General features: G+C 45.5%; 1 protein-coding gene across 3 annotated transcripts in view; it reads left to right on the top strand.

Annotated features, from left to right (window-relative positions):
- The window catches only part of LOC126235928 (uncharacterized), a 306,471-nt gene that overhangs the window by 175,532 nt on the left and 115,757 nt on the right, over nt 1–15,182 (top strand). The window lies entirely within an intron of this gene.

The following is a 15,182-nucleotide window of genomic DNA, read 5'->3' as shown; positions in this document are numbered from 1 at the left end:
AACAGCATTGTTTACGTAATTTACAACGTTCCACCAAGAACCGACAGTGGAACCAGTTAAAATACATAATTTGATTAAATACTGGGCGGTATTCGACAGTTTATTAAGTATCTGGACAATTTCGTCTGTGGCAGACTGAGACCTTGCCATGGTAAGGATAAAAAGTAGTTTCAGACAATCAACCCCCAGCCTGTTGATGGAACTTAAATTATGTCCCTGGATGTAAATATCGTTCTTCGTTTAAGCTAAACCCTCCGCCCAGAGAGGCGTATCCGGAATGCTTAACGGCAGATAGATGAAATCGTTTCATTCAAACTACTGAAAACCCTTGGAAGCTATTGTAAAGGTACAATCATGGCTTCCAGAGAGGTCCAGGGAACATCAACCTGTCTCGTCATAGTATTGCTCGTCAGCTCTTGCATAAATGAAAAACTGAGGGTCACAAACATACAACAGAAGGGAACGACAAACAGATATGGAGACTAGCAATCACACAGTTGGAATCGCCATGTAAGAACTTCATAAAGTCCTTAAGAAGGCCAAAAATGCTAAACGAATAGTTTTAGATGATACAAGAATGGAACAGATGAAACATTCAGGCAACAAATGAAGTTCATTCCTGTGTTTACTTGCCCCCAAATGACGAAAGAACGCCTAATACACGTCATAGACTGTTTTTTTTAAATTTCGCGGTTCTTGGTTATGCTGACGAGTATCAACACAGTCGCACTGCAATAGGATAAGCTGATTCACTGCACGAGGCAATTTTGCCAACATGGTACAAATTTATCAGCAAACCCGGATCAACTCCCAACACTTATTACCGAAACACTTTCGTCAAGGATCACCAGTCTCGCCTTGGTCTGCGAGACATGGACAAAAACGGTACCTCACATATACTACTTGAGGCGAAACAAGCGCTGTATCATAGTAAGATGTACAGAGGCGAGCGAGTGTGCCATGGCTTGCCCCAGTTCACTACTACCACCGCAACGTCATCATAAAGCTCCTGTGCTTAACATACGAAGGACTGCACCATAATTTGAGAGAGAAATTAAAAATTAATGTAACTTCGCCAAGCTTCATCAGTACATACTTAAGTAAATCAATGTTAACACTGTAAAGTCTCAGAGTAAGCAAATGAATATATTAGACAAGGTATACGATCTTAAGAAAAAATAAGTGACCCTGAATAATAAATCTACAAAGCTAAAAATTATTCAGAATATGTAAATGTATATCACAGTTAAAGGTTACAAGTCTCAACTTGATGAGAAATCTGAAGGCGCTTAATATTAGACACAGAGAGGCGAAAATTCGTATGTGTCCTCAGTTACAAGTAAAAACCTATGTAGTTTTCAAGTTATTTACTAAAAACCAAATTTGGAACGAAAACTTGCTCATTCACGATAGACTAAGTATAATTTGTATTTGTAATAGAAAGCTCTAATTACAGCACTTGATTACATTCGTGAAATAATGCACCTGTACCGCTTTCAAGACTGAATCGCAAATAATGTTTACAAGGAATCTTAAAAAGGCAGTTCAGAGGCCATGTTCTACTGTCGATTCCGTTCTAAAAATTCTAGCCGGCAAACATTTAAATACGGTCGAGCTAAAACATTTTCAGTAACTAAAGCAAACCTAACTCTGTTTATATGAAAATTAAGAAGATTGCAAATTGTGAAACGGCAGAGCTATTAATTGATACGTGTCCGAGAAAGGGGCCATTTAGCTACCGCTACTTGTGCCTAGGGCGGTTGATAGTAGTTGTTCCGTTTCGCGGTCCGTTGGACCCCTATATAAATATAGCCAGAGAGGCAGTGAAATGACATACTTCGCCCCGAGATATCAATCTCTTCGCGTCAGTCAAACAAACACCTGCGTCTGTTGTTCCTCAGATGAAATCAGAGCTGGGCGGACTTGAACGCGTTTTTGGTAAAAGTAGGAAATGAACTCGCGAGGACTGTACACCGTCCTGCATCGCTTAGATTTAACGGAAGTACGAGTAACTGTTTGTGTGCCGCCACTAATGTTGACAAAACCAAGTGGCAAGTGGCGAGATTATTTTCCATGTTTAAGGCGAGAAATTAGCTTCAGTGATTAGAAGTTAGAATGAAAGACTATTTTACTTCGAGTTTCCCATAGAGGTCACCAATGAACTGCTAATAGTGCTGTTTCCGATAGGGATATTAGATACAATACTAGGACTTGTATTTGTGTATGTAAACTTTTACAGAATATATCAATCAGTTAAACTCGAAACTTTTATTTATAGCCATAGTTCCTGATCTCGCTGAGTAAATAGAAAGTAGGAACATTTTCTTTCAGTGAGCACAAAGAGTAATCTGGACTTGCAGACTGAAAATTATGGTCAGTACGTTCTCCATCGCTTCCTGGCTAACTGCAAAAATAGTTTTCAGGCTCTTGTAAACGACGAAGGTAAGTGGAAAGCACACAGAGACAATTTAAGAGTCTTTTTCGTAAGAAGTATCGATTATTTGATTGATACCACCCTCCCCACCCCCTCCCACGTACTGTCAGCTCTGTAGCAACCTCATTACATTACGTTAATTTCCAGATTACTTCCATTGAATCGGGAACATAAATCACTACCAGTCTCTACTTAACACACTACGCTTATTCCCAGCTAAAACACTGCAAGTCGCCAAAAATCTGATCGAAGAAAAATACTCGTTACCATTTTCAAAACAAAAAAATCCTGATACTTTGTTACTCTCATACTTGATTTCGTAACTGGGGTAAGCGTTGTCCAAAAGTTCGCGTCCATTTCATTCTAGATAAATCATGCAAACGATAAGAAAATCAGAACTTGTAGCTTTGAACTCTACACTTCCTGATTACCGCTCCACTCCTCTAAACATTACGCCATGAGAGACTAACTTTAGAGCAGTCTCCTTGAACACTAGTGTCCAAGTGCTCGTCGAAGGTAACTTTCTGGCTTTTATCTTCATTCTAAAATGTGCTAAGTTATGATTTCAAGTTGGTCTTTCTTTCTTAGTTAAACCTGAAAGGTAAATAGCGATCCCTTATAAGCGCATTCTTAAATCTTTAATAGCCTCTGTATTTCATATTTGTTGGTATCCAGATGCTCTCGCTGCGATTCGAACATTTAGTCAGGTCCCTAATCTATGTCGTAAAGTAAGTAACCCTTAGCACACGGGGCATAGGTGAGTGCAGACTGACCATCGGATATCTCGCTTATCCTGAATCAATGACCCCTCTGTCTGACGTCACGTCCTGGTCCGGTTTTTATGCTGATGTTGCCAAATGCTCTGATTTTTCTCCCGTTTTGTCAAACACCTTATAAATATTTTCTGTACAGTCGGTCTCTGTAAATTATTTCTTGTATTTTAGGGGCTCGGAGCATACACGATTTCCTGCACAGGAAGGCTCTGATTTTCTAAAACTGCATATGTCGGTCATATCGTGGTTCTGCCGATGGAGGAAGTCATCGAAAGGATGAGTTATCGTTCAAACATGACGTGGTAAGTAAAGCGAAAACTGTAGTTTTAGAAGCGCTTGTACGAGTCCGGAGCAAATGAAACAGATTTAGCTGTCCTAATTTCAGTAACGAAAGAGGGGATATGATGACGATAATGATTGTGTTTGTGTAATGCGCAGTCCATTTGCGTCATTTTTTTCCACTAGCCACCGATACTATTAAGAGAGAGTGCTGAGAACGGAGAGTAAGATTGCCAACGCCTTTGAGGAGGAAGCTGTTACGATGCTCTGGTAATGTAGCCGTTCCCGGGAGTTTACCGACTAATTGGTCCAGGTACGACGTTCGCCGTATTAGGCCGTGGAATGCTAGCGATCTCAGGGCGAAATGCGACTTCACAGAACCGCAAGGCGTCCTTCTTACAACCGGATGCCTCTGCAGCTCTGGAAGATGTTGCACGACAAAGTGTCCACAGCTGTTCTGTTGTGAGTCAACATGCGGGCGACGTGGTGATTAGGAGACTGGCCAGCGTTGTGGAGAGCACGGTCTCCCGTTTTCAGAAAAGGAGGCACAATTAAAGTCCGTTAGGCACTGTAGTCTTTATAAAAAATGGAGGAAATTTGCAGTTCAGCTTCTGTCGACGTCATGGTTATTTGAGACGGTACACTTACTAGATAGGTACATTCTACATTTATGAGGATAAGAATGCAGGGAGTGAAACTTTACCTACGACTTGTCAAAAGCCAGACTGCAGTTTGTAATGCTTCTGCTGCATTGCCTCCTTTCGCTGGTAGTTACTCTGCTCATTCTCGATGATGGGTTGTTTCATCACAAGAAATTCATTACGCACAATGCACTGAGACGCTACTATTCGTTTATTCTATCATTTGTCAAAAAGTAGTATTGAATGATAGTAATAAATCATGCCATAAGTTTCAAATAAAATGTCGACTTTCAAGAATGCTTCAGTCTAGGACTAACTTCCCAACATGAGAATTAGTGTTCAACCATTGATGCCCGATTCTTAAAGACTCGAACTCATATACACAAGCCGGCCGCGGTGGCCGTGCGGTTCTAGTCGCTTCAGTCCGGAACCGCGTGACTGCTACGGTCGCAGGTTCGAATCCTGCCTCAGGCATGGATGTGTGTGATGTCCTTAGGTTAGTTAGGTTTAAGTAGTTCTAAGGTCTAGGGGACTGATGACCTCAGACGTTAAGTCCCATAGTGCTCAGAGCCATTTGAACCATTTGAACCATCATATACACAAAACAGCTTGAAACATCTAATTACGAATGAGTTACTGTGTTAAACATTTGCGTTTAAGCATGTAAGCAAGAAGAGGTTTACTAAAGGTTTGAAATTATGCTTAAAGTTTGTTAGAATTTCCTAAGCGCTCTCGCTATCGAATACGGGGTGAATACAGGCTGGTTAATTTGCTCGCCACTTTAAGCAAAATATAGGTTTTCACTCATCTTAATCTGTATGGCATCATATCTCATGTATTGTCGGTTGTACAATGGAGTAGTTTTGCAGGTAGATTAAATTATACCCGTACATGTAGACACTGTATGCAAAACGTATTGCGAAAAGAGTTAGTAATAAAGAGGTAATAAATTAAAGCGTGATGCCTGATGCTGAAGTATGACTGTACGAACGGCGAAAATGTAGTAAGCGATAAATTTTTTTCCTCTCATCATTTTCTGGGGAGGGGACGGGAGCCGCTACCAGGGAGAAAAAAATTTCGTAAAGATTTGCAATTATGTGTAAACTTCGTTGTTAACTGCTCTCTTTCTCAAATAGTGGATGGATTAAGTCCGTGGTTTTGTGCGCCGTTAGGTACGTTGCCTCGAGACAAACACACAGTTTGTAACTATAGTACTTGTGTTACTGTGTTAAACCTTTAAAATAAGATTATACCCCCTAAAAACAGGTAATGAGAGCATTTTAAATTTTTAAACTCGCTCAATAATTACGCTAAATATTAACAATCGGATTTTGTTGCCCCTACGCTATAGCTGGTACTGAGTTCCGGGTTCCGGGATAGTCATTTAGTTATCTTGAATACGACTACATAAAGGTAAGTTGATGTTTATTATTGTCACCACAAATATCGGAAAGTAATTATCTTATTTACTCCAAAATTTTACGTGATACTCTAACAACTGTTCTGAGAGACGTAGTCTACATATATTTTAATATATATAATACAATAGTAGACATATACTCTAAAAAGGGGTCAACATTTGTAGCAAAAATATCGAGAAGTTTGTGACCATTTTATTTCAGATTTTTACGCAATACTTTAATAAACCTACGCTGGACATACGCTATAAATCTTTCAGATATCCATTTGTGATATCTCTAAATCGCTCCAGGCAAATGCCGGTATGGTTCCTTTCAAGGTCCATGGCTGGATTCCTTCACCATCCATGACACAATCCGAGCTTGCGTTCCGTCTCTAATGACCTCGATGTCGACGGGACGTTCAATTTTCGTTCCTTCGTTTTTGTAAAAATCTATTCGATATTTTTGCTAAAAACGTTGTCTCCTTATATATAGGGTGTTACAAAAAGGTACGGCCAAACTTTCAGGAAACATTCCTCACACACAAATAAAGAAAAGATGTTATGTGGACATGTGTCCGAAACGCTTAATTTCCATGTTAGACCTCATTTTAGTTTCGTCAGTATGTACTGTGCTTCGTCGATTCACCGCCAGTTGGCCCAATTAAAGGAAGGTAATGTTGACTTCGGTGCTTGTGTTGACATGCGACTCATTGCTCTACAGTACTAGCATCAAGCACATCAGTAGGTAGCATCACGAACGTGGTTTTGCAGTCAGTGCAATGTTTACAAATGCGGAGTTGGCAGATGGCCATTTGATGTATGGATTAGCACGGGGCAATAGCCTTGGCGCAGTACGTTTGTATCGAGACAAATTTCCAGAACGAAGGTGTCCCGACAGGAAGACGTTCGAAGCAGTTGATCGGCGTCTTAGGGAGCACGGAACATTCCAGCCTATGACTCGCGACTGGGGAAGACCTAGAACGAAGAGGACACCTGCAATGGACGAGGCAATTCTTTGTGCAGTTGACGATAACCCTGATGCCAGCGTCAGAGAAGTTGCTGCTGTACAAGGTAACGTTGACCACGTCACTGTATGGAGAGTGCTACGGGAGAACCAGTTGTTTCCGTACCATGTACAGCGTGTGCAGGCACTATCAGCAGCTGATTGGCCTCCACGGGTACACTTCTGCGAATGGTTCATCCAACAATGTGTCAATCCTCATTTCAGTGCAAATGTTCTCTTTACGGATGAGGCTTCATTCCAACGTGATCAAATTGTAAATTTTCACAATCAACATGTGTGGGCTGACGAGAATCCGCACGCACTTGTGCAATCACGTCATCAACACAGATTTTCTGTGAACGTTTGGGCATGTATTCTTGGTGATGTCTTGATTGGGCCCCATGTTCTTCCACCTACGCTCAATGGAGCACGTTATCATGATTTCATACAGGATACTCTACCTGTGCTGCTAGAACATGTGCCTTTACAAGTACGACACAACTTGTGGTTCATGCACGATGGAGCTCCTGCACATTTCAGGCGAAGTGTTCATACGCTTCTCAACAACAGATTCGGTGACCGATGGATTGGTAGAGGTGGAACAATTCCATGGCCTCCACGATCTCCTGACCTCAACCCTCTTGACTTTAATTTATGGGGGCATTTGAAAGCTCTTGTCTACGTAACCCCGGTACCAAATGTAGAGACTCTTCGTGATCGTATTGTGGACGGCTGTGATACAATACGCCATTCTCCAGGGCTGCATCAGCGCGTCAGGGATTCCATGCGACGGATGGTGGATGCATGTATCCTCGCTAACGGAGGACATTTTGAACATTTCCTGTAACAAAGTTTTTGAAGTCACGCTAGTACGTTCTGTTGCTGTGTGTTTCCATTCCATGATTAATGTGATTTGAAGAGAAGTAATAAAATGAGCTCTAACATGGAAAGTAAGCGTTTCCGGACACATGTCCACATAACATCTTTTCTTTCTTTGTGTGTGAGGAATGTTTCCTGAAATTTTGGCCGTACCTTTTTGTAACACCGTTTTTAGCAATAATCTCGAAAAGATTTTTACAAAAACGAAGGAAGGAAGATTGGATTTAACGTCCGTCGACATCGAGGTCATTAGAGACGAAGCACAAGTTCGGATTGTGTCAAGGATGGGGAAGGCATCCAGCCATGGACCTTGAAAGGAACCATACCGCATTTGCCTGGAGCGATTTAGAGAAATCACGGATGATTGGACGCGGGTTCGAACCGTTGTCCTCCAGAATGCCAGTCCACGATGCTGGCTACTGCGGCACCTCACTGGGTCAGATTTTTACACAATAGTAAAATAACTTTTAGACCGAGAGGAGAAATGTTGTTACCAAAAAATATCGAATAGTTCTTAACAATGTTGCTTCAAATTTTTGCACGGTTCTCTAATTAACATTCAGATGGACAAAGGCTACGTGACTCACCATATATATAGTCTGAAGAGCCCAAAAAATTGGTACACCTGCCTAGTATCGTGTAGGGGCCCCGCGAGCACGCAGAAGTGCCGCAACAGGACGTGGCAAGGACTCGACTAATGTATACTGGAGGAAATTGACAAATTGACACCATGAATCCTGCAGGGCTCTCCATAAATCCGTAAGAGTACGACGGGGTGGAGATCTCTTCTGAACACCACTTTGCAAGGCATCCCAGATATGCTCAATAATGTTCATGTCTGTGGAGTTTGGTGAAGAGCGGAAGTCTTTAAACTCAGGAGAGCGTTCCTGAAGCCACTCTGCAGCAATTCTGGACGTGTGTGGTCGCATTATCCTACTGGAATCGCCCAAGTCCGTGAGAATGTACCATGGACACGAATAAACGCAGGTCATCAAAAAAAAAAATGTTCAAATGTGTGTGAAATTTTATGGAACTTAACTCCTAAGGTCATCAGTCCCTAAGCTTAACCTAAATTATCCTGAGGACAAACACAAATACCCATGCCCGAGGGAGGACTCGAACCCCCGCCGGGACTAGCCGCACAGTCCATGACTGCAGCGCCTTAAGCCGCTCGGCTAATCCCGCGCGGCCGCAGGTAATCAGACAGGATGCTTACGTACGTGTCACCTGTCAGAGCCATGTCTAGACGCATCAGGGGACCCAATCACTTCAGATGCACAAGTCCCACATCACCATTACAGAGCCTTCACCAGCTTCAACAGTCCCCTGCTGACATTCAGGATCCATGGATTCATGAGGTTGTGTCCATACCCTTACACGTCCATCCGTTCGGTACAATTTTAAACGAGACTCGTTCGACCAGGCAGCATGTTTCCAGTCATCCACAGTTCAATGTCGGTGTTGACAGGCCCGGCGAGGCGTAAAGCTTTGTGTCGTGCAGTCATGAAGGGTACACAGTGGGCTTTCGGCTCCGAAAGCCCATATCGATGACATTTAGTTGAACGGTTTGCACCCTGACACCTGTCGATGGTCCAGCATTGAAATTTGCGGAAGGGTTGCACTTCTGTCACGTTGAACAATTCTCTTCAGTTGTCGTTGGTCCCGTTCTTGCAGCACCTTTTTCGACCGCGGCGGTGTCGGAGATTTGATGTTTTACCGGAGTGCAGGTATTCACGGTACACTCGTTAAATGGCCGTACGGAAAAATCCCCACTTCATCGCTACCTAGGAGATGCTGTGTCCCATCCCTCGTGCGCCGACTACAACACGACATTTAAAGTCACTTTAATCTTGATAACCTGCCATTGTAGCAGCAGTAACGGATCTAACAATTGCGCCAGACACTGGTTGTCGTATATAGGCGTTTTCGACCGCAGCGCCGAGTATTGCCTGTTTACATATCTCTGTATTTGAATACGCATGCCTATACCACTTTCTTTGGCGCTTCAGTGCAATAATGCGTCACGTGAGACGATAACATCCCTTCTATGTCAGTTACGGTTCTAGACATCGAAACGAGGTTTTCGGCAAATTACAGTACGCTAAGACGCATGTGATACAGAGTCTTAACTCTTGTATTGGTCGAGGTATTAAAGCAGCAGGATTTTTTAAATAATGATATACCTTTTAACGGCGTTCGAAGGCGCTTGAAGAGGCGACTACAATTATATAATGCTTGTTATTGTAGAGGTTGAAACGCTTCACAGAAGAAACCGAGAAATACTCTAAAACTGGTAATCGGCCGGACTCGGCTATTGCGTTGCAAATATGCTCATTCCAGGCTACGTTGTTGTTTTTTTTATATTTTTTCCCTCCTGGCTTTCGGGACATGCCCATACAGCTATCTCAATAGTATAATATCAACTATGACGATACAAACATGAAGACAACACAACGCCCAGACCCAGAGTAGAGAAAAGTATCAGAGTTGAACAGGAACCGAACCCGAGACCCTTAGGTTAGCAATCCGCCACCCTGACCATGCAGCTACCGAGGAGTCAGGCTATATCGTTCTATCAAACCTTTCGACTGTGTATTTGTCTGCATGCAGAAATAGTAGGAACTGTGTCATCTATTTGTGCTTCAAAATTTTTTGCATGCAGACATGTACACTAATTAGGAGAAGATACACATGCTACTTTTAAATGGCGAATGGTGACAAGAGACGAGTTGCCACAGAATTTGGGATCAGCCAAATGAATGTCATTAGCATCTAGCACTGGCATAAATTCCACACTTAGCAGCTTTACTATATCAGGCACTCGGAGGACGTGATTTCGAAAATCTTATCGGATTTCATTGATTGCTTTGCATCGCTTGGAAAACGACTTTAGGTTTTTCCAACCTGTGCTCTTTACCGATGAAGCAATGTTTACCGCGGTAATGTAAAGTTAAGTACAACATGTCGTACTGGTATACTGAAAATCCACGCTGGCTTCGTCTACTACAACAATAATGACCGTGAAGCGTAAATCTATGATGCGGCATTATAGGAAACACCGTTGTGGGGCCTTACTTCATCCCAAGAATGTGAAACGGAAATACATACGCATACTTTCCTGAGAATATTCTATATGTTCTTCTACAAGAAGTACCACTGGATAATCGATAGTGTATGTGTTTTCGTCACGACGGCTGCCCTGCTCACTCTTCCCGTGTTGCAACGCAAATATTGAATGAAAAGTTTCCTGGCCATTGGACAGGACGGAATGCTGCAGTGCAATAAGTGGCCAGGTCTCTTGATTTGAGTCTTGATTTGTTTCTGTGGGGAGCACTGAAAAGTACAGTCTAGCTCGAAGCCCCAACTACGACAGACGATTTACGCCGTCGAACAGCTGTAGCATGCAACGTCGTATCATCCAAATCTGTGGCTTGCACACGATGGTAGACGATTTGAACACGTACTTGAGTGTAAAACCATGTTTCGTGAATAGATTTTCATGTAAACTTCTATGCAACGGTTTCTTTCCTTTTGAATGTAACTTACTAATTTAAAACGTGAACGCCCGGGCTCGTTGGGCCTGCGTTGTTCTTCCCCTCAACAGATGGCAGTACTTTTAGCACCCTGGTTTGTCAGTTTACTTCCACCTTTGTGTACGCTACTTGCAAGGAAACTTCCCCATCGTACCCCCCTCAGATTTAGTTATAGGTTGGCACAGTGGATAGGCCTTGAAAAACTGAACACAGATCTATCGAGAAAACAGGAAGAAGTTGTGTGGAACTATGAAAAAAATAAGCAAAATTTACAAACTGAGTAGTCCATGTACAACATAGGCAACATCAAGGAAAGTTCGAGCTCACGAATGAGTCTGCTTTCGGCCGGTGAGCGGCGAGGAGGTCTTGTTTACGTCCCGTCCGCAGAGTCGCGGTCCCGTCCGCAGAGTCGCGAGCGCGCGTAGTTTGTTTACTTCCTCGCCGCAGCTAATTCTCGCGTCCGTTAACACTGAGTCGCCATGGCTCATTCGTACAGAAAAGCTACCATCAAGATCAGCTTCCAGCCCGACTACGCACGACCACGAGCCTTTGAAGTAGAACGATTCATCCGTGACGAAGTTCAAATACCAACACAGCACATCATCGGTATCCACCTATCCATCACAAGTAGCGTCGTTTACGTCAAGATGATCGATGACGAGTTATGTCACGCAGTTGTGAACAGATGCGCGAACACTCTCAAGTTCAAACATTCCGATGGTCACATCGGAGAGGTTACTGTTGACCATGCTGGACTAGGATTACGCACACTAAGAGTCTTCGAACTCCCTTTCGAAGTACCACCGGACGCCGTCACCTCAGCTTTCCGCCCTTATGGGACGGTAATTAGCCACGTGGCCGAAAAATGGAACACCTTCGAGACGTACCAAGTCCTCAACGGCGTCCGACAAGTGAAAATTGAATTAAAGAAACATGTGCCGTCCTACTTAGTCATAGGTGGCTGTCGAGCAATAATAATGTACGAAGGCAAACCTCGTACTTGTTCTGGTTGCGGCCAGGAGGGTCATGTGCGCTCGGCGTGTATTCAACGTCGGGTTACACAACTTCCATTGCATGACACGACACCACCTCCTACGCTCACGGCCCTCCCCCTCAATTACGCAGAGGTGACACGATCGACCGTCATGACAGACGACAACCCCCCGGAAGACAGGAAGCGTTAGAATGCGCACCTGTCGCCGGTCCTGGATTGACCAACACCATTACGGTGTCTGCAAGGGTTGAAGAACGCCGGCCATCGATTCCACATGAAGATTCGGACGAGAGAATGGAACTCGACGCTAGGGTTGTACCAACCTCTGCCTTTCTCCCTGAGGGGGATGCTATACGGGAACCACAAACTCTTTCGGACACAGAAACCCACGTCCGCAAACAAAGGTCACCGAGAAAACATAAAAAGCGACGTCGCACACCCTCAGACGATTGCCTCCAGCGGACGTCTTCTCCAGTTGACGACCGGACGGCCGACGAAACGACGGGGAAAATGGATGACACGAGATCGCCCTCACCTGTCACTTTGTCTGATTTTGACAAACCCGATTCCGCTCTCTCGGGCAAACGGATGGCCAGCACAGCGCCCGCCGTTGGTACACAACCGGAAACAACTGCGGATTTACCCTTAGTCACTCAGCCCACAAGTGTTCTATCGCAGTCACCGTTAACTTACGGACCTTGGGCGGATGACATTGAAGACGATTCTACGGCCGCTGTGGTGGATGAGGAGAGGGGTCTCTCCTCCCACACCTCGGCCCCTCCCGAGTACCAACAGATGACGGCGCGGACGCGGCCAGCAGATCACGGGCCCCACCTTTTACGGCAACACTGACGGCGGCCCCCACCGCAGGAGACGATCTACAAACCTATCGCTTGACGACCATCAACATTAACACCATTCGGACACGTACGAAGTTATCGCTGCTCCAAGACATGCTCAATGCAGCAGACGTTGACATTGTCTTTCTCCAAGAAGTCTTCGTCGCCGATTTCCCGGGTATGTATGGTTATACGGCTCATGTGTCCCACGCCTCGCCAACTAACAGTGGAGTCGCCATCCTCCTCAGAGAGGGCCTCGAGGCGGACGAAGTACGATATCTCCCCGACGCTAGAGGAATGGCCGTAACGGTGCAAGGCGTCCGGTTTATCAATGTGTACTCCCCTTCCGGAACGAATCGCCGTCGTGACCGATCGCTCTTCTTCGCAGAAGGAATAGCACCGCTTTTTCAGGGCAGGCACGATGACTTGATATTAGGGGGCGATTTCAATTGCACCCAAGCACCTAAAGATCAGCTGCCACGCCATTCACCGTGCCCCGAACTTGGGACACTCATCGGCGATCTCCAGCTAGTAGATACATGGGAACATGTCCGAGGAAATAGACCGGGATACACCCATTTCACGAGTCACTCGTCTAGTCGCATCGATAGGATTTACGTCTCCCGTTCTCTCGCGGCAACGGTGAGTGACGCGGAGGTGTGGCCAGTAGCCTTTTCTGATCACGATGCCTATATATGTGCCGTCACCCTTCGTCGCCAACGGGTGTGGCGCAGCCGACATCCCTGGAAATTAAACCTTGCTCATCTCGCTTCTCCGGATTGTCGACGCGCCATCGAAGACACGTGGAGTTTGTGCGTCCGCCGCCTCCCAACGTATCCTACGTCGATTAGTTGGTGGTTAACCTGCGCCAAGCCGGCCCTACGGCGAACCTTTATTACGTATAGTCGTGAGACTGCTGCTTGGAGGCGGCAGACCCTTGATTTTTATTTCACCGTCCTTCGCGAATGCGCCTCCTTGCCACCCACACCGGAACGACAGCTGACAGTACAGCGTGCGAAAGCACAGATCGTAGCCCATATGCGCCGACACCTCGAAGGGACGATCGTCCGAGCGCGGACACAAGACAGACTCGCAACGGAACGACCCACCACGTACCACGTCATCCGAGAACGTACACTGCGAAGACGGGCGCTGATACATGCCATCACCACTGAGGACGGCCGTCATCACACCACACAACGCGATATTGCTGCAGCCTTCTTCGACCATTACGCACGACTTTATTCTGCTCAATGTTCCGACCCGACGACGGTGACAGCAGTCTCACAACTGGTTTACGGCATTGTCCCACAGGATTTACAAACTGAATTATTGAACGACATTACGGAAGACGAAGTTATCGACGCCATCGGTAAAGGAGCGGCGAATAAGTCTCCTGGCCCCGACGGGCTCCCTGTGGAGTTTTATAGAACTTTCCAGTATTTACTGGCTCCCATGTTAACAGACATCTGTCGGGAGCTTATGTCCCCCGCGGTGCCGCTCCCTGCGATCTTCGTAGAAGGAATAATTATACCGGTTCACAAGCCTAAAGGTGGGGCTCGAATACAAGATTACCGCCCGCTAACATTCGTCAACTGCGACATGAAGATATTCACCAGACTATTACCAAACCGTCTACGACCGACCCTACCTTACGTCATCTCGTCAGATCAGACTTCCCTAGGGGGTATCAACAACATCCACACAGCACTGTGTCGATACCGTGACTTAATAGCCCTAGCCAGGGCACGCCGCATCCCGGGAGCGCTGGCATCACTAGATTTTAGCCAAGCTTTTGATCGAGTGGATCACGCGTACATAACATCCGTTCTCCAGCACATGCAGTACCCACAGCAATTCACAGACGTCGTGATGCGCCTACTCCGAGGGGCGACTTCCAAAGTGCTCGTTAACGGGCGTCTCTCGCAGTCCCTCCCGATTTTCCGCTCCGTCCGTCAAGGCTGCCCCTTGTCGACGTTACTATATGCTCTGGCACTGGAACCGCTCCTCTGTGGTCTCCGTCAACGCCTCACCGGTCTTACCCTACGTGACGTCACATTTCGCTGTACAGCATATGCAGACGACCTGGTTCTCGTGTTCCGCAATCGCAACGATGTCAACAGAGCACTAGAATGGATTACCACGTACGGTGTGGCTTCCGGCAGCTGTCTCAACGTCGCCAAATCGGTCGCCATGGCCATAGGAGACGGGTTGACCCCAGCGTGTGTCGAACCCCTACAGCTTCGTGGCACTGTCAAATGTCTCGGAATAGAGTTTCACGACGACATACGGCACACCGCGGCTCTTAACTACCGCCGCTTATTACAACAAATTCGGGTCCAGATCTTCAACCTTCGTCTGCGGACCCTCGACATTCTCCAAAGGACACACTTCGTCAATGTTTA

Source organism: Schistocerca nitens, chromosome 2, assembly GCF_023898315.1.
Source record: "Schistocerca nitens isolate TAMUIC-IGC-003100 chromosome 2, iqSchNite1.1, whole genome shotgun sequence".
NCBI classification, from domain to species: Eukaryota; Metazoa; Arthropoda; class Insecta; order Orthoptera; family Acrididae; genus Schistocerca; species Schistocerca nitens.
This window is presented reverse-complemented; position numbering and strand designations above follow the sequence as displayed.